Source organism: Schistocerca americana, chromosome 2 (genome assembly GCF_021461395.2).
Source record: "Schistocerca americana isolate TAMUIC-IGC-003095 chromosome 2, iqSchAmer2.1, whole genome shotgun sequence".
NCBI lineage: Eukaryota > Metazoa > Arthropoda > Insecta > Orthoptera > Acrididae > Schistocerca > Schistocerca americana.
Genome location: NC_060120.1, coordinates 935,547,696 through 935,566,077, shown reverse-complemented (window position 1 = coordinate 935,566,077; position 18,382 = coordinate 935,547,696). Strand labels below are relative to the sequence as shown.

General features: G+C 45.5%; 1 protein-coding gene across 1 annotated transcript in view; it reads left to right on the top strand.

Annotated features, from left to right (window-relative positions):
* LOC124594558 (uncharacterized transporter slc-17.2-like) overlaps positions 1-18,382 on the top strand; it is a 210,195-nt gene that overhangs the window by 146,002 nt on the left and 45,811 nt on the right. The window lies entirely within an intron of this gene.

Genomic DNA, 18,382 nt, shown 5'->3' with positions numbered 1-18,382 from the left:
GCCCTTTGCGAAGCTGTTTTTACCGTCTCCACATCGTCATAACGCTCCCCTTTTAGCGTTTTTTTCATTCGTGGAAATAGGAAAAAGTCGCATGGGGCTGCGTCCGGCGAATACGGAGCGTGGGGAACGACAGACCGCCTCTGAGATGCCAGACAGTGGCTCAATCGTAAGGCCGTGTGTGCTGGAGCGTTGTCGTGATGCAGAAGCCAGTCACCTGATCGCCAAAGTTCCTCCTCGCATCCTCTCGCAGACGCCTTAAAACATCCAAATAAAAGTGCTGGTTAATAGTCTGGCCAGGGGGTACGAATTTCCGATGCACAGTTCCACGAACATCAAAAAAGACAATGATCATCGTCTTCACATTTGACCTCACTTGCCTTGCTTTTATTGGTCTGGGAGAGTTGGGAGTCGTCCACTGGCTTGACGCTTCCTTGGTTCCTGGGTCATACCCGTAACACCAACTCTCATCCCCTGTAATGACTTTGTTCAAGAAGTGTGGATCACGTGCAATCTCCGTTTTCAAGTCCTGACACAGATTCATGCGGATGGTTTTTTGCTCCCGTGTGAGAAGGCGCGGAACAAATTTAGCAGCAACACGTCTCACGTGCAAATCCCCGCTCAAAATCCGCTGGCACGAGCTCCAACTGATTCCTATCTCTGCTGAAATTTGGTCGATCGTTTGGCGATGATCCTCGTTGATCTTATGGGGGACCTTTTCAATGTTCTCCTCATTTCGTGATGTTGAAGGGCGTCCAGAAAGAGCTTGGTCTTCAACATGCATCTCACCACGTTTAAAGCGCCCAAACCACACGAAAACCTGTGTGCGGCTCAAAGCGTCCTCCTGGAAAGCTTCCTGAAGTATTTGGTGTGTCTCCGTTGCAATTTTTTTAAAAGCAGGAAACAAATTTTCACACACACTCTTTGTTCTTTTATAGTTGCCATAACGACTTCCTAGAGGTAACCCGCCAACATGTAGGTATCTACTAACACCATCCAGCGTGAGAACCCTGCACTACGTCTACGAGTGGCAGCGCCCTCGGAGTCCTGTTTCTTTTGGGTCCCCCTCGTAAATTTCAAGAAAGACATCTTACACTGAGTTGACAAAAGTCATGGGATATCGCTACGCACATAAACAGATGGCGGTAGAATCGCGGAGGAGCAGTTTGTACTCAGGTGATTCATATGAAAAGGTTTCCGATGTGATTATGGCCACACGAAGGGAATTAACAGACTTTGAAAGCACAATGTTAGTAGGAGCTAGACGCATGGGACATTCCATTTTCGAAATCGTTAAGGAATTCAGTATTCCGAGATCCGCAGTGTCAAGACTGGGCCGAGAATATCAAATTTCAGGCATTACCTCTCACTAAGGACAACGCAGTGGCCGACGGCCTTCGCGTAACGACCGAGAACAAGAGCGTTTGTGTAGAGCTGTCAGTGCTAACAGACAAGTGACACTGCGTGAAATAACTTTGGAAATGAATGTGGGACGTACGACGAGCGTATCCGTTAGGACAGTGCGGCGAAATTTGGCGTTAATGAACTGTGGCAGCAGACGACCGATACGAGTGCCTTTGCTAGCACCACAACATCCAGAATGAATTTTCACTCTGCAGTGGAGTGTGCGCTGATATGAAACTTCCTGGCAGATTAAAACTGTATGCCGGATGGAGACTCGAACTCGGGACCTTTCCCCTTCGAATGCAAGTGCTTACCATCTGAGCTACCTAAGCACGACTCACAACCCGCTGCTGGCCGCTGTGGCCGAGCGGTTCTAGGCGCTTCAGTCCGGAACCGCTCTGCTGCTACGGTGGTAGGTTCGAATCCTGCCTCAGGCATGGATGTGTGTGTTGTGTCCTTAGGTTAGTTAGGTTTAAGTAGTTCTTAGTCTAGTGGACTGGTGACCTCAGATGTTAAGCCCCATAGTGCTTAGAGCCATTTGAACCACAACCCGCCCTCACAGCTTTAATTCCTCCAGTACGTCATCTCCTACCTTCCAAACTTTGCAGAAGCTCTCCTGCAGACCTTGCAGAACTAGCACTCCTGCAGCTGCATATTGAAATTTAATTCTGGAAGCATCCCCCAGGCTGTGGGTAAGCCATGTCTCCGCAATATCGTTTCCTTCGGGAGTGCTAGTTCTGCAAGGTCTGCAGGAGAGCTTCTGTAAGGTTTGGAAGGTCGGAGACGAGGTACTGGCGGAATTAAAGCTGTGAGGTTGGGTTGTGGGTCCTGCTTGGGTAGCTCAGATGGCAGAGCTCTTGCCCGCGAAAGGCAAAGGTCCCGATTTCAAGTCACAGTCCGCCATACAGTTTTCATCTGCCAGGAAGTTTCAGCTCTACATCGCCTGCAGCGCCTCCTCTACACTCGTGACTATATCGGTGGGGCCCTAGTCAATTGAAAACGGTGGCTTGGTGAGATGTGCCGATTTCGGTTGGTAAGACCTGATGGTAGGGTTCGAGTGTGGTGCAGGCTCCACGAAGCCATGGGTCCAAGTTGTCAACAAGGCACTGTGCAAGTTGATGGTCGCTCCATAACGTTGTGGGAGGTGTTAACATGGAATGGACAGGGTCCTCTGGATGTTCGGTTGTTTGGGGACCATTTGCAGCCATTCACAGACATCATGTTCCCAAACAACGATGGAACTTTTATGGATGACAATGCGCCATTTCACTGGGATACAGTTGTTCGCGACGGGTTTGAAGAACGTTCTGGACAATTTGAGCGAATGATTCGGCCACCCAGGTCGTTCCACATGAATTACATCGAATATTTATGAGGCATAATCGAAAGGTCAGCTCGTGCACGTAACCCAGCACCGGTAACGCCTGCGCTATTATTTACTGCTTTAGAGGCAGCTTGGCTCAATATTTCTGCAGGGAACTTACAACGACCTTTTGAACCCATGCCACGTCGAGCTGCTGCACTACGTCAGGCAAAAGGAGGTCCGCCACGGGATGCTAGGAGGTAAACAATGACTTTTGTCACCTAAGTGTCACTTAAAATGGCACCTACCAGCTGCGCTTGAATAATTTCTTCCGGTTGGTATTAGACCTTAGCCCATCATCTGGAGACGTACAAAACTTCTAGGAACCTGGTTTACAGTATTTGCAGATCTAGAGAAAGCTTTTGGTAATGTTAATTGGAATATATTCCTTGAAATTCTGAAGGTAGCAGGGATAAAACAGCGAGAGAAAAATTGTCTACAACTCGTATAGAAACAAGACTGCAGTTAGGACGGTTGAAGGTACGAAAGGAAAGCAGTGGTTCAGAAGGGAGTAAAGTATGGTTGTAGCATCTCCCAGATGTTAGTCAATCTGTACATTGAGCAAACAGTAAAGGAAAAATCAAGCAGAGATTTGAGTGGGAATTAAAATTCTGAGAAAAGAAAAAAATATTTTGCGGTTTTCTGATGCTATTGTTATTGTGCCACAGAGGGCCAGGACTGGTGAGAGCGGTTGAACGAAATGGGCACTGACTTGAAACAAGTTTATAAGATGAATATCAAGAAAAGTAAAATAAGAACAATGGAATATCGTGAAATTAAATTAGTTGTTGCTGACAGAATTCGAATGGGAACTGAGACCCTAAAAGTAGTCGACGGGGTTTGTTATTTGGGCAGCAAAATTACTGACGATGGCCGAAGTAAGAGAGAATATAAAATGCGGACTGGCAATAGCAAGGAAAACGCTTCTGAGAAAGAAAATTTCTTAACATCGAATACAAATTCAGTTGTTGGAAACTCTTTCCTGAAGGCAACCGTAAGAAGCGTAGCATTTATGGAAGGGAAACGTAAACGATAAACAGTTGAGACAAGAAGAAAATAGAAGCTTTTGAAATGTGGTGCAACAGAAGAATGTTGAAAATTATATGGGTAAGTCGATTATTAACGAGGATGTACTGAATCGTTTTGTGGAGAAAAGAACTTATGGCACAACTTGACGATGGTGGCCATTGGGTAATAGGTCACTTCCTGTGGCATCAAAGAATCATCAATTTGGTAAGGGAGATAACCGTGCGTGGCAAAAATTGTAGAGTGGTACCAAGGATTGAATACAGTAAGCAGGTTCAATGGACATATGGACATAGGTTGCATTAGTTACACAAAAATGAAGAGGCTTTCAGAAGACACATTAGAACGCATCGAACCAGTCTTCGGATTAAAGACCACAAATACAATGACATTGCTTACTTCTTTACATCGCCATGATGCGGTGCGATACGTAAACATCAAGAAGATGCTGAAAACAAAATATTGTAACTTACACTCCAATGTTTTCAGTCTCTTTGTGGCGTGTCCACTCCCGCAGGACCAGGCCGATGTAATGAATTAAACCAAACTGAACGTGATGTGTTTTCTAAGTCTTATCACTGTCTTCATCATGTTTAGATTGTTATTGACAAACGGTTCTCTAATCGTTATTCTGTACTCCGTTCTCTGTCGGAGTTCTGATGGGCTAAATTTATCTGGTGGTAAAATTATTTAAACTCAGAAAAAAATATCACTTATTTCCAAATCAGACATGTATTAGATGAAATCTTCTCGGGTTATCAACCGAATGGTGACGTGATGTTGTCGCAACGTTTTGTAGAGTTTCATACTCGTCATCTGTGCCTGAAGATGACGAACAGGAGACTCGTCGAAACGTTGCGACAACAAGTAGCCACCATTTGGTTGATAACCCGAGAAGGTTTCATCAATGTAATTTGCCGAGGAAGCCTGCATCGCCATGCAGACATTTGTATCTATGCGCGATCTTCACTCATTTCAATGCGTTCTATCCAAATGGGAGTTCCATCGTTTTATTTTCTCAGTTAAAAAGATTGTTCCAGTTCTGCGTAATACGAGTGCCACTAATAAATTTTTTACAAAAACAACGAAAGAAATATATTTTTTGTACAAATCGCTTTACCGTTTATCAAAACATCCGCCTTCAAAATGTATACCAGTCATCGAGACAGTTTTCCCACATAGCTGTTGGCAGCTCAAAAACGTGGTCTTGAAACGCTTCAGTTGCTCGTTGAGGTAAAGAAAATCGTTTGTTTGAAATATGGGAACAAAAATAAGTTGTTGGGGGACATAGCGGGTGAATACGGGAAATGACACATATTTTTCGATATTTTTGTCCCTCAAATGGCCAAAAGTTTGACGTGATCTTTCAGTGCTGGTATTTGTTCTTCGATCCCGCAGTGGTTCAATTTTGGGTCCATTCCTGTTCGTTGTAAAACTGAAGTCAGCCCAAACAAATAATGCTCATCAATTCTTTGACGCGACGTCCATTGCCGATTGACAGCGGCTCTGGCTCTAAGCGCTATGGGATTTAAGAAAACATCTGAGGTCATCAGTCCCTTAGACTTAGAACAACTTAAACCTAACTAACCTAAGGACACCACACACAACCATGCCCGAGGCAGGATTCGAACCTGCGACCGTAGCAGCAGTGCGGTTCCGGAGTGAAGCGCCTAGAACCGCTCGGCCACGCCGGCCGGCAACTGACAGTGGCGGCTTGTTTCCTGCTACGAGCAGAATGGTTTTTAAGGCGATATTTCACGTACACATTCGAATGAGCGGTCTCAAGTTAGTCTAGGGCGATATTTGGTTTATGGATATGTATTCACAGGAAGAAAAAACAGAACTCCAGCAGCAGTTACACAGCACAGCTGCTGCACGGCACTAGCAGTCTGCGTGGGCCTGGGCAGATGTATATCCATAAACCAAACATCATACTAAATTAATTTGGGACCTCTCAATCGTATGAGCACGTAAAATTCGTCCAAATATCCTTTTGCTCGTAAAGTGAAACAAACCGACACTTTCCGTCGGAACTGCGCATCGCATGAAAGACGCGATGAGCACTATTTGTCTGGGCTGACTCCAGTTACACACTGAACAAACGAAACTGCAAATATCCGTCGAAATATCAGAGAAAATAGACTTGAAGGCCCATGGGAGAGGCAAACTACATGTGTGTATAGATGCCCATAATTATGGTGCCAGTTTCAAAACTCTGTAGAAACAGAACCACTGCTCACAATGACCTCAACTTTGAGCAAAATACACTCCTGGAAATTGAAATAAGAACACCGTGAATTCATTGTCCCAGGAAGGGGAAACTTTATTGACACATTCCTGGGGTCAGATACATCACATGATCACACTGACAGAACCACAGGCACATAGACACAGGCAACAGAGCATGCACAATGTCGGCACTAGTACAGTGTATATCCACCTTTCGCAGCAATGCAGGCTGCTATTCTCCCATGGAGACGATCGTAGAGATGCTGGATGTAGTCCTGTGGAACGGCTTGCCATGCCATTTCCACCTGGCGCCTCAGTTGGACCAGCGTTCGTGCTGGACTTGCAGACCGCGTGAGACGACGCTTCATCCAGTCCCAAACATGCTCAATGGGGGACAGATCCGGAGATCTTGCTGGCCAGGGTAGTTGACTTACACCTTCTAGAGCACGTTGGGTGGCACGGGATACATGCGGACGTGCATTGTCCTGTTGGAACAGCAGGTTCCCTTGCCGGTCTAGGAATGGTAGAACGATGGGTTCGATGACGGTTTGGATGTACCGTGCACTATTCAGTGTCCCCTCGACGATCACCAGTGGTGTACGGCCAGTGTAGGAGATCGCTCCCCACACCATGATGTCGGGTGTTGGCCCTGTGTGCCTCGGTCGTATGCAGTCCTGATTGTGGCGCTCACCTGCACGGCGCCAAACACGCATACGACCATCATTGGCACCAAGGCAGAAGCGACTCTCATCGCTGAAGACGACACGTCTCCATTCGTCCCTCCATTCACGCCTGTCGCGACACCACTGGAGGCGGGCTGCACGATGTTGGGGCGTGAGCGGAAGACGGCCTAACGGTGTGCGGGACCGTAGCCCAGCTTCATGGAGACGGTTGCGAATGGTCCTCGCCGATACCCCAGGAGCAACAGTGTCCCTAATTTGCTGGGAAGTGGCGGTGCGGTCCCCTACGGCACTGTGTAGGATCCTACGGTCTTGGCGTGCATCCGTGCGTCGCTGCGGTCCGGTCCCAGGTCGACGGGCACGTGCACCTTCCGCCGACCACTGGCGACAACATCGATGTACTGTGGAGACCTCACGCCCCACGTGTTGAGCAATTCGGCGGTACGTCCACCCGGCCTCCCGCATGCCCACTATACGCCCTCGCTCAAAGTCCGTTAACTGCACATACGGTTCACGTCCACGCTGTCGCGGCATGCTACCAGTGTTAAAGACTGCGATGGAGCTCCGTATGCCACGGCAAACTGGCTGACACTGACGGCGGCGGTGCACAAATGCTGCGCAGCTAGCGCCATTCGACGGCCAACACCGCGGTTCCTGGTGTGTCCGCTGTGCCGTGCGTGTGATCATTGCTTGTACAGCCCTCTCGCAGTGTCCGGAGCAAGTATGGTGGGTCTGACACACCGGTGTCAATGTGTTCTTTTTTCCATTTCCAGGAGTGTATTACTGACGCAGGGGGAACATCACGGAAAAAGAATTAACGAAAATTTTACCGATAGATGGCGCTGTAATCGTCAGAATATGCACAGCACACGGCTGTTTCTCAGCTTGCGTCCGAAACGCCCTACATGAGTGTCTCCACGAAGGAGCGCGCTCTGCTGCTAAAGCTCTTCTTCGAGAATGGTGACTGTGCACCAGTATCCCTGCAGAAGTTCCAAACACTCAAGGGTATTAAAAAGGCCAAGGGTCTGTAGAAAATGATTACAAAATTCGGAAAGACAGGTTCTTTTGAAGTGCAATGTAGCAGAGGGAGGAAAGCAGTTGAGCCAACGTCTGTCGAAGATGTGTCCGCAGCATTAAACGAGGGTCGAGCGGTGGTGTGTAAACATGGAGTGCACGGGAAATGCACCGAACGTTGGAAATGCGTGCGAGCACGGTGCATAAAACCCTATGAAACATCTTGCACTGCTATCCGTACAAAATCTCCCATGTCGAGGAGGTGCTTCCTGCTGACCCCTCCAGCGGGCAAACGTTTGCTGTACAATTTCTTGCTCGCATGGAATTGGACACTGAATGGCCATGGAACGTCCTGTGGACAGACGAAGTCATTTCCATCTCCTAGGATATTTCAATGCGCAGATCTGCAGAATATGGGCAACGGAATATAGGCACGCACATCAAACGATACCACTTCACTCAGCAAAGGTGACTGTGTAGTATGTGTTGATGGTATCGTTTATCGTCGGGCCCGTATTTTTTCGAGGAAATGAGATCTACTTTACCTCTAATGTCGCTGGTGAACACTTGGACAGTCTTTTTCGCACAAACGTCATTCCAATCCTTCAACTGCGTGGATGGATGGGTAGGATCATTTTTACGCAAGACGGCGCTCCCTCGCACATTTCACAGCCAGTGAAGCGGCAGCTGCAGAGGCATTTCGGAAATGCTGGAATTATCGGCCGTCCAGATCACCTGATCTTATTCCGTGTGACTTCTGGCCGTGGGATTACCTGGAAGATGTTGTGTTCACTGCTCCAATGACGAACATGGCTGAATTGAATGCACGCTCTGCGCAACGCTTTCTGAATGTGACTGCCGAGACACTCCGACTTGATATGGAACATGTTGTTTCTCGATTTCGACTTGTGGCAGAAAACGGTGAACAGCATGTTGAACATGCCTTGCGCCAGTCTCACGACAGTTAGAAACCGATCTCATTTTGCCTTTTATGCTGTTTTTAGCCCCAGGACAATCCAAAACCACTGTCATTTTGCTTTTTATACCGTTTTTGGCTTTTAGGAGGACAGTCACAAACCGATTCTTCCCATGCGATATGGTACGAGGTTGCCTTCATAGATGGGCTTACCTAACAATTGTTGACTGCCGAATTGTAGTCATGCACATTGACCAATACCGATGGTGAAATGTGCAACTGAAATCGTAGCCGTCGTATTGCATCTGTCAGTTGTAGCCGACCCCCTTTACGTCAATACGCTTACAGCACCATCAACTGGTAGAATTTTCATTAAACTTTTTTTTTCCATGACGTGTCCTCTCCATGTCAACAACATGCTGTTCAAGTTTGACGTCATTCTGAGCAGTGTTTGTCTCTGCACAGTGTTTTGAAAATGTAATTTTTAATTACGGACACACTACACTTTTCCAGTTTTCCCAGGTAACTTTCGGAGAACACAGAGTGCCGTAAATAGCAAGAAATTCCGCAAATTACAAGATACTTTTTCAGTTTCCGGGCCACACGAATGGGCTTGCATACATACAGCCCGGCAGAACATTCCGGCCTGGTAAACGCTGATCGTACCTAACGCCGACAAAAAGTCCGTCAGAATTCTAGAGGCCACAGGTAGGACCACAGGAAGGTGAGTATGATGAGGCGGAAAGGGATAGAAAAAATTACAGAAAGAGTGAATTCTGGAACGTAGGCGGAAAGAAGTGAAGGAACAACACTCCTCCAATTTACACGCTCGCATTGTCGTATTCTGCAGATCTGTGTTCATAGTCCTAGTGCTAAGTGAAATATTGACAATGGTGAATGCACGTTTTGATTCATTTTGTGTAGCTTCAGATGTTATCATAATTCTCAGAGTTCTTTGCTGTTACAGCTCTTGTAGTTTTTAAATTTTTGGACGAATGCTTTTCAGTTTGTGTAGTTCTCTGAAATGTAATTTATTGGAAGTTATGGTAAAGCAATGTACTCACTTATATCGTATTAAACTATTTTACTGTAATAATACTTATTATTATTATTACTATAATCGTAGGCAACTGTGAATGTTAAAAGCTACGGTGACAGCAAGATAGATTCTGGAGAGGTGGGGGAGAGACTGTGACGAACTGGGATTGCTCCTCGGCAGAACTGAACCGAACCCTGGGTCTGCGCTTGCACGGTGCAGAAAACAGATGTGATGGTTTCTTCCTAACAATAACTTAAGTATTACAAAACAGTTTTATTTTCGCACAGGCATGCATTGTGGCGGATGCGATGCCATTACAGTCCCTATGGAGATGTGGTCGTGTAAGCACCATGCACACGTCGTAATAACATTTCTTTTTCCTTTTTTTACGGTTCCGTACCTCAGATCCTAAAAACGGACCCTTTATGGGATACATTTGTTGTCCATCTGTCTGTCAGTGTGTCCGGCTGTTAAGGCTCTTTTTTCTCAGGAGCTGATAGAGGTATGAAGTTGAAATTTATGTCAATAACTAAGGTCTACGGTCCCTTTTGTAGACTTCCAGGGGTTACAGAGGGGACTTCGTAAATGTAATTTTGATACGGAACGGATCTCCTGAGATGCAGTATTTAATATAAAATGAGGCTGAGGATCACTTTCAAATATCCTGCTTCACAGTACGCACACGAAGTGAAAAGAGGTCGCCGTCGTGAGTTCCTGCTTTAATTAGGACACCACCCACCATTCTCGTCCGAATACTGTCACGTTCGCAACTAGGAAGGCTGCCTATGGTTGCTCCACAGGAGCGTTGCCCTTGAGCTACTGCATGACACTGAGTACGAACCTCCTGAACCCATCGATTCCATGACAGTCGTTGGTTCCCGTCCAACGCTATCAACAATCTAGATCGTAATATTAATCCGTGAACACGAAAATTGAAGTGCCGATTTTTAATATTAATTTACAAAGGGTTTAATGAAATATACATAATTCGAAAGGTAGTTTGCTATAGACATTCACAAAGGAAAAAAACCATGTGTGTACTTAGGCCTTAAGAGTGGTACAAGGAAGTAGATAATTTCATATTCGTCAGTCTGATACCTTCTCTGTCATGCATTAAAATCTCCAATACGTGAACATCGAAAATTGTAGTTATATCACCTTCTGTCCTACGTACCGATCAGGTGCTACGGTAGAAATGACACACGAAAATAACAACGTTTCGTGAAATCGCACTCTAGAGACGTTCATGTTTACATGGTTCATTCGCAGTAACATACGAATACTAGGCAGCTAGAATGCGACAACTGCTGGGTCGATGATGTTGTCGGCAGTGGAAATCTAAATATCGTAGTAACGAAGTCTGTAAATGACGTTGTGTATTTGCGTTGTTATTTCATTTAATTTTCTGTAAGAATAACATTGTGGCCATTTGACACTTGCCTGAAAACATGAAACAAGTTCCTAATTTTTAATTTCTTTCTTTTGAATAATTACGATTTCCGCCTTCCCTCATTACACGAAAACTAAACTCGTTTTTTACTCTGACTAAAAGGAGAACGATAACGGGTCAGAGTGAAAGATACAGAGCTAGACAGACAAAATTTTTGCGTTTGGAAAGTAATACGAATGTGGACTTTCATAATGATATTCCATTTAAATGTGTACTGAAGGTAAGTCTACATAATTTTGACAATTACAATTCCGGTTTCATGAGCTTAAAGTGCAGATTTTGTAATGCAAGAAATTTCCTGTCAGACGTTACTGTGCGTGGTACAACGGCATGTGCATTATGTTGTCATTAGTGAAAAGTTAATTTGCCAGCGTCACCACAAAATTTATTTTTCAATCCACTTTATCAAGGACGCAGTTCAAATGATCCAAGAATTCAAGGAAAATCAAAATATTATTACAATAGCATAGAAGTGGCAAATGAAAGTAATAGCATTGCGTGAAACAGCATTTAATGGGCGTTCATGTTTTTATGTTGGAGATGGTTCAGTGCAGTAACTTACGCATACCACACAGCTAGAATGCAGCAACTGATTAGATCTTTGATGTTGTCAGCAGTGGAAAGCAAAACATCACAGTAACGAAGCTGTCGAGGCCAACACAGACTGTACGTTACGGTCTTTATTGACATCGTTTCTTCGCTTACTTTTGTCTACCAGTAAACGGAACTAACTTTCTATTCATTTGCCGCCGTTATCGTGAAAATTGATGTAAGATCCTAACTTTCAGTTTTTCATTATGAATAGCTACAATTGCCCCTATTATACTTCAAGATATCTCTCGAAGAAGAACATTAACGGGTCGGACTGAAAGACTAAGAGCTAGAGGGATAAAATTTTTGCACTGACAAATATAAAAAAAGGGAGGAAGGTTTATCTGTTTAGCAAGAGTAATAGAAGGCAGATTTCAGACTACCTAACAGATCAAAACGAAAATTTCTGTTCCGACACTGACAATGTTGAGTGTTTATGGAAAAAGTTCAAGGCAATCGTAAAATGCGTTTTAGACAGGTACGTGCCGAGTAAAACTGTGAGGGACGGGAAAAACCCACCGTGGTACAACAACAAAGTTAGGAAACTACTGCGAAAGCAAAGAGAGCTCCACTCCAAGTTTAAACGCAGCCAAAACCTCTCAGACAAACAGAAGCTAAACGATGTCAAAGTTAGCGTAAGGAGGGCTATGCGTGAAGCGTTCATTGAATTCGAAAGTGAAATTCTATGTACCGACTTGACAGAAAATCCTAGGAAGTTCTGGTCTTACGCTAAATCAGTAAGTGGCTCGAAACAGCATATCCAGACACTACGGGATGATGATGGCATTGAAACAGGGGATGACACGCGTAAAGCTGAAATACTAAACACCTTTTTCCAAAGCTGTTTCACAGAGGAAGACCGCACTGCAGTTCCTTCTCTAAATCCTCGCACAAACGAAAAAATGGCTGACATCGAAATAAGTGTCCAAGGAATAGAAAAGCAACTGGAATCACTCAATAGAGGAAAGTCCAGTGGACCTGGCGGGATACCAATTCGATTCTACACAGAGTACGCGAAAGAACTTGCCCCCCTTCTAACAGCCGTGTACCGCAAGTCTCTAGAGGAACGGAGGGTTCCAAATGATTGGAAAAGAGCACAGATAGTCCCAGTCTTCAGGAAGGGTCGTCGAGCAGATGCGCAAAACTATAGACCTATATCTCTTACATCGATCTCTTGTAGAATTTTAGAACATGTTTTTTGCTCGCGTATCATGTCATTTCTGGAAACCCAGAATCTACTATGTAGGAATCAACATGGATTCCGGAAACAGCGATCGTGTGAGACCCAACTCGCCTTATTTGTTCATGAGACCCAGAAAATATTAGATACAGGCTCCCAGGTAGATGCTATTTTTCTTGACTTCCGGAAGGCGTTCGATACAGTTCCGCACTGTCGCCTGATAAACAAAGTAAGAGCCTACGGAATATCAGACCAGCTGTGTGGCTGGATTGAAGAGTTTTTAGCAAACAGAACACAGCATGTTGTTATCAATGGAGAGACGTCTACAGACGTTAAAGTAACCTCTGGCGTGCCACAGGGGAGTGTTATGGGAACATTGCTTTTCACAATATATATAAATGACTTAGTAGATAGTGTCGGAAGTTCCATGCGGCTTTTCGCGGATGATGCTGTAGTATACAGAGAAGTTGCAGCATTAGAAAATTGTAGCGAAATGCAGGAAGATCTGCAGCGGATAGGCACTTGGTGCAGGGAGTGGCAACTGACCCTTAACATAGACAAATGTAATGTATTGCGAATACATAGAAAGAAGGATCCTTTATTGTATGATTATATGATAGCGGAACAAACACTGGTAGCAGTTACTTCTGTAAAATATCTGGGAGTATGCGTGCGGAACGATTTGAAGTGGAATGATCATATAAAATTAATTGTTGGTAAGGCGGGTACTAGGTTGAGATTCATTGGGAGAGCTTAGAAAATGTAGTCCATCAACAAAGGAGGTGGCTTACAAAACACTCGTTCGACCTATACTTTAGTATTGCTCATCAGTGTGGGATCCGTACCAGATCGGTCTGACGGAGGAGATAGACAAGATCCAAAGAAGAGCGGCGCGTTTCGTCACGGGGTTATTTGGTAACCGTGATAGCGTTACGGAGATGTTTAATAAACTCAAGTGGCAGACTCTGCAAGAGAGGCACTCTGCATCGCGGTGTAGCTTGCTCGCCAGGTTTCGAGAGGGTGCGTTTCTGGATGAGGTATCGAATATATTGCTTCCCCCTACTTATACCTCCCGAGGAGATCACGAATGTAAAATTAGAGAGATTCGAGCGCGCACGGAGGCTTTCAGACAGTCGTTCTTCCCGCGAACCATATGCGACTGGAACAGGAAAGGGAGGTAATGACAGTGGCACGTAAAGTGCCCTCCGCCACACACCGTTGGGTGGCTTGCGGAGTAGCAATGTAGATGTAGATGTAGATGATAGGAACAATGTGGACATTGATAATGATTACTCTACTGTTGTTTTGAAAGGTAGTGTTCAGCTATGAACTAAGAATCAGCACGCGAATAAATTCCAATTAATTATGTAAATAATGGACTTTCGGTACTTTATAAACACAATTAGTCGAATTTAGACTAGAGGTGATACTAGATTAAATGATTACTCTACAGTTCATAATTAAGTTTCATGCTGAGGAGTCATCAAAACACTTTTAAGCTACTTCCCTGCTGCTCCACTCTCGAACAGTGCCCTAGAGTAACGAACACTTAAATCTTTTCGTGCGAGGTCTGATTTGAGAAGGCTGATGATTGAAATTTCATGAGAAGATCCTGCCGGGATGAAAAACGCCGTTGTTTCAATGATTACCACGCAAATCTGCGCATCATATCCATGGCGCTCTCTCCTCTATATCACGATAATGCGAAACAGGCTGGTCTCCTTTGAAATTTTTCGATGTCCTTCATCAATCCTGTATGATGCGGATCCCAGACCGCACAGCAGTATTCCAGAATAGGGCGGACAAGCGCCGTGTAAGCAGTCTCTTTAGTATACCTGTTACATTTTCTAAGTTTCCTGCCAATAAATCGTTGTCTATGGCTTCCTTTCCCCACAACATTATCTGCGTGATCGATCTAATATATTCGTTGTTATAATCCTTAAGTATTTATTTGAAATAACAGCCTATATGTTGTATGATTTATCGTGTAACCGAAATTTCGCGGATTCCTTTTAGTACTCGTATGGATGACTTTACACTTTTCATTATTTAGAGTCAATTGCCACTTTTCTCACCATACAGATAGCTTGTCTAAATCATTTTGGAATTGGTTTTGACCATCTGATGACTTTGCAAGACGCTAAATGACAGCATCATCTGCAAACAATCTAAGACGGCTGGTCAGATAGTATCTTAAATCGTTTACGTAGGTCGGAAAGAGCAGAGGACGTATAACAGTTCGTTGTGGAACGCCAGGTATTACTTCTCTTGTACTCGACGGCTTTCCTTCAATTACAGACTAATCTAGTCGCACAATTGAAACGACACTCCATTGGCATGCAATTTAATTTGAAGTCGCTTGTAGGAAACTGTGTCAAAAGCCTTCTGGAAATGTAAAAAAAAGGGATAAATTTGAGATCCCCTGTCGATAGCACTCATTACTTGGTGAGACCAAAAAACTAGCTGTTTTTCACAAGAAAGATGTTTTCTGAATCCATGTTAGTTGTTTGTCAATAAATCGTTTCCTTCGAGGTAATTCATATTGTTCGTATACAATATACACTCCTGGAAATTGAAATAAGAACACCGTGAATTCATTGTCCTAGGAAGGGGAAACTTTATTGACACATTCCTGGGGTCAGATACATCACATGATCACACTGACAGAACCACAGGCACATAGACACAGGCAACAGAGCATGCACAATGTCGGCACTAATACAGTGTATATCCACCTTTCGCAGCAATGCAGGCTGCTATTCTCCCATGGAGATGATCGTAGAAGTGCTGGATGTAGTCCTGTGGAACGGCTTGCCATGCCATTTCCACCTGGCGCCTCAGTTGGACTAGCGTTCGTGCTGGACGTGCAGACCGCGTGAGACGACGCTTCATCCAGTCCCAAACATGCTCAATGGGGGACAGATCCGGAGATCTTGCTGGCCAGGGTAGTTGACTTACACCTTCTAGAGCACGTTGGGTGGCACGGGATACATGCGGACGTGCATTGTCCTGTTGGAACAGCAAGTTCCCTTGCCGGTCTAGGAATGGTAGAACGATGGGTTCGATGACGGTTTGGATGTACCGTGCACTATTCAGTGTCCCCTCGACGATCACCAGTGGTGTACGGCCAGTGTAGGAGATCGCTCCCCACACCATGACGCCGGGTGTTGGCCCTGTGTGCCTCGGTCGTATGCAGTCCTGATTGTGGCGCTCACCTGCACGGCGCCAAACACGCATACGACCATCATTGGCACCAAGGCAGAAGCGACTCTCATCGCTGAAGACGACACGTCTCCATTCGTCCCTCCATTCACGCCTGTCGCTACACCACTGGAGGCGGGCTGCACGATGTTGGGGCGTGAGCGGAAGACGGCCTAACGGTGTGCGGGACCGTAGCCCAGCTTCATGGAGACGGTTGCGAATGGTCCTCGCCGATACCCCAGGAGCAACAGTGTCCCTAATTTGCTGGGAAGTGGCGGTGCGGTGCCCTACGGCACTGCGTAGGATCCTACGGTCTTGGCGTGCATCCGTGCGTCGCTGCGGTCCAGTCCCAGGTCGACGGGCACGTGCACCTTCCGCCGACCACTGGCGACAACATCGATGTACTGTGGAGACCTCACGCCCCACGTGTTGAGCAATTCGGCGGTACGTCCACCCTGCCTCCCGCATGTCCACTATACGCCCTCGCTCAAAGTCCGTCTACTGCACATACGGTTCACGTCCACGCTGTCGCGGCATGCTACCAGTGTTAAAGACTGCGATGGAGCTCCGTATGCCACGGCAAACTGGCTGACACTGACGGCGGCGGTGCACAAATGCTGCGCAGCTAGCACCATTCGACGGCCAACACCGCGGTTCCTGGTGTGTCCGCTGTGCCGTGCGTGTGATCATTGCTTGTACAGCCCTCTCGCAGTGTCCGGAGCAAGTATGGTGGGTCTGACACACCGGTGTCAATGTGTTCTTTTTTCCATTTCCAGGAGTATATGTTCTCAAATCATGCTGAAAATGGACGTTAGTGATATAGGTCTGTAACTCACCGCCTATCTCCTTTCTTGGGTAACCGTGTGACTTGTGCAACTTTACAGTCTTTAGGTACAGATTGTATGGAGCTATTGTATCAGCGTACTCTGAAAGTAATCTGACTGGCATACGATCTGGTCCGAAGGCTTTACCTTTATTAAGTGATTTAAACATTTTCGCTACACCAAGGATAGGTATCTCTAAGTGACTCATGTTGGTAGTTGTCCTTGATTTGAATTCTGGAATACTTCGTCGTCTTTGTGAAGGCATTTCAGAGAACCGTATTTAGTACCTCTGCTTTAGTGTCACTGTCATCGGTAGCATCACCATTGTTATCGCGCAGCGAAGTTGTTGCTGCTGTAAGATCTGCAAGTGATATCGTATAATATTTCAAGCAAAGGTGTAGCTGGGTGTAGAAAAATTTCCGCTACCAGTCCCAATAAAAGGTAATTTATGAGTCATACGACCGGTTTAGGGCTTGCACCCGTTCTCAGGTGTTTATAAACATGTACATGAATGTATAAACACCTGAAGATGGTCGCAAGCCCGAAACCGGTAGTGTGTCAAATAACCTTTCGTTGTGACTGGTAGCGTAAAATTTTCTGCACCCTGTAAAGGAAAATCACGGAGTTCAACATTATCCACTATGGATAAAATTAATTAAATGTGTCGCTTTCGGCCAAACAATACCTGATGTACGGCGTTTCTGAATCTGCTGATCATAATCGTTTATCAACGGACCACGAACCTTCCGCTGTCGTATTCCAACACATGTTAATAGACATTTCTCCTTCTTTAACAAGAGAGAACACGACTATCTTGCAAACAACCAATATTCAACCGTGATTTACTAGTGAGAAACACGCCACGTAGTCTTCCCTTGTATACAAGACGTAGATGAGTCTTTTTCCTAACTACTCTGGGTAGTTGCACTGTAATTCTAATCATCTGCATATCCTAGTATTCAAGACATTTCATGACACTTTGACGTTTGTTGCGTGCCACTTTTATGGTGCTGCATCTATATCGCTTTTATCCTGCGTGAACACTGCGAAACGGGAAGTCATGGAAAACAGTTTTATAACTGGCACCCAGTTTTCCTCCAGTTATTTACGAGGCGGTCCCGTAATACCGCTAACCGCGCGTCACTGACAGGTCGTGTGTTCGATCTGCCGGGGAAACTATCGCTAGGTTTTCCCCTCCACACCCATTCCCGTAAAGCTGTTCCGCTCGTTCCATAGTGACGTCAGAACTGCGCTTGTGTTGGGGGAGCGGAATCACGCTCTGTACAGGCTCTGTTGCAGTGTGCTGGGGGATTTCATTGGAAAACCCAATGGATGTCCCTTGCTGTGCGCAAATGCTTATCCGCATCTGACGCGAAATGTACATTGCTGTGCAGGAACTGGTAACAGGATCTTTGTATATCATGCGACTCTGCAATCTCATTTTCTACTAATCTAACGCACAGTCACA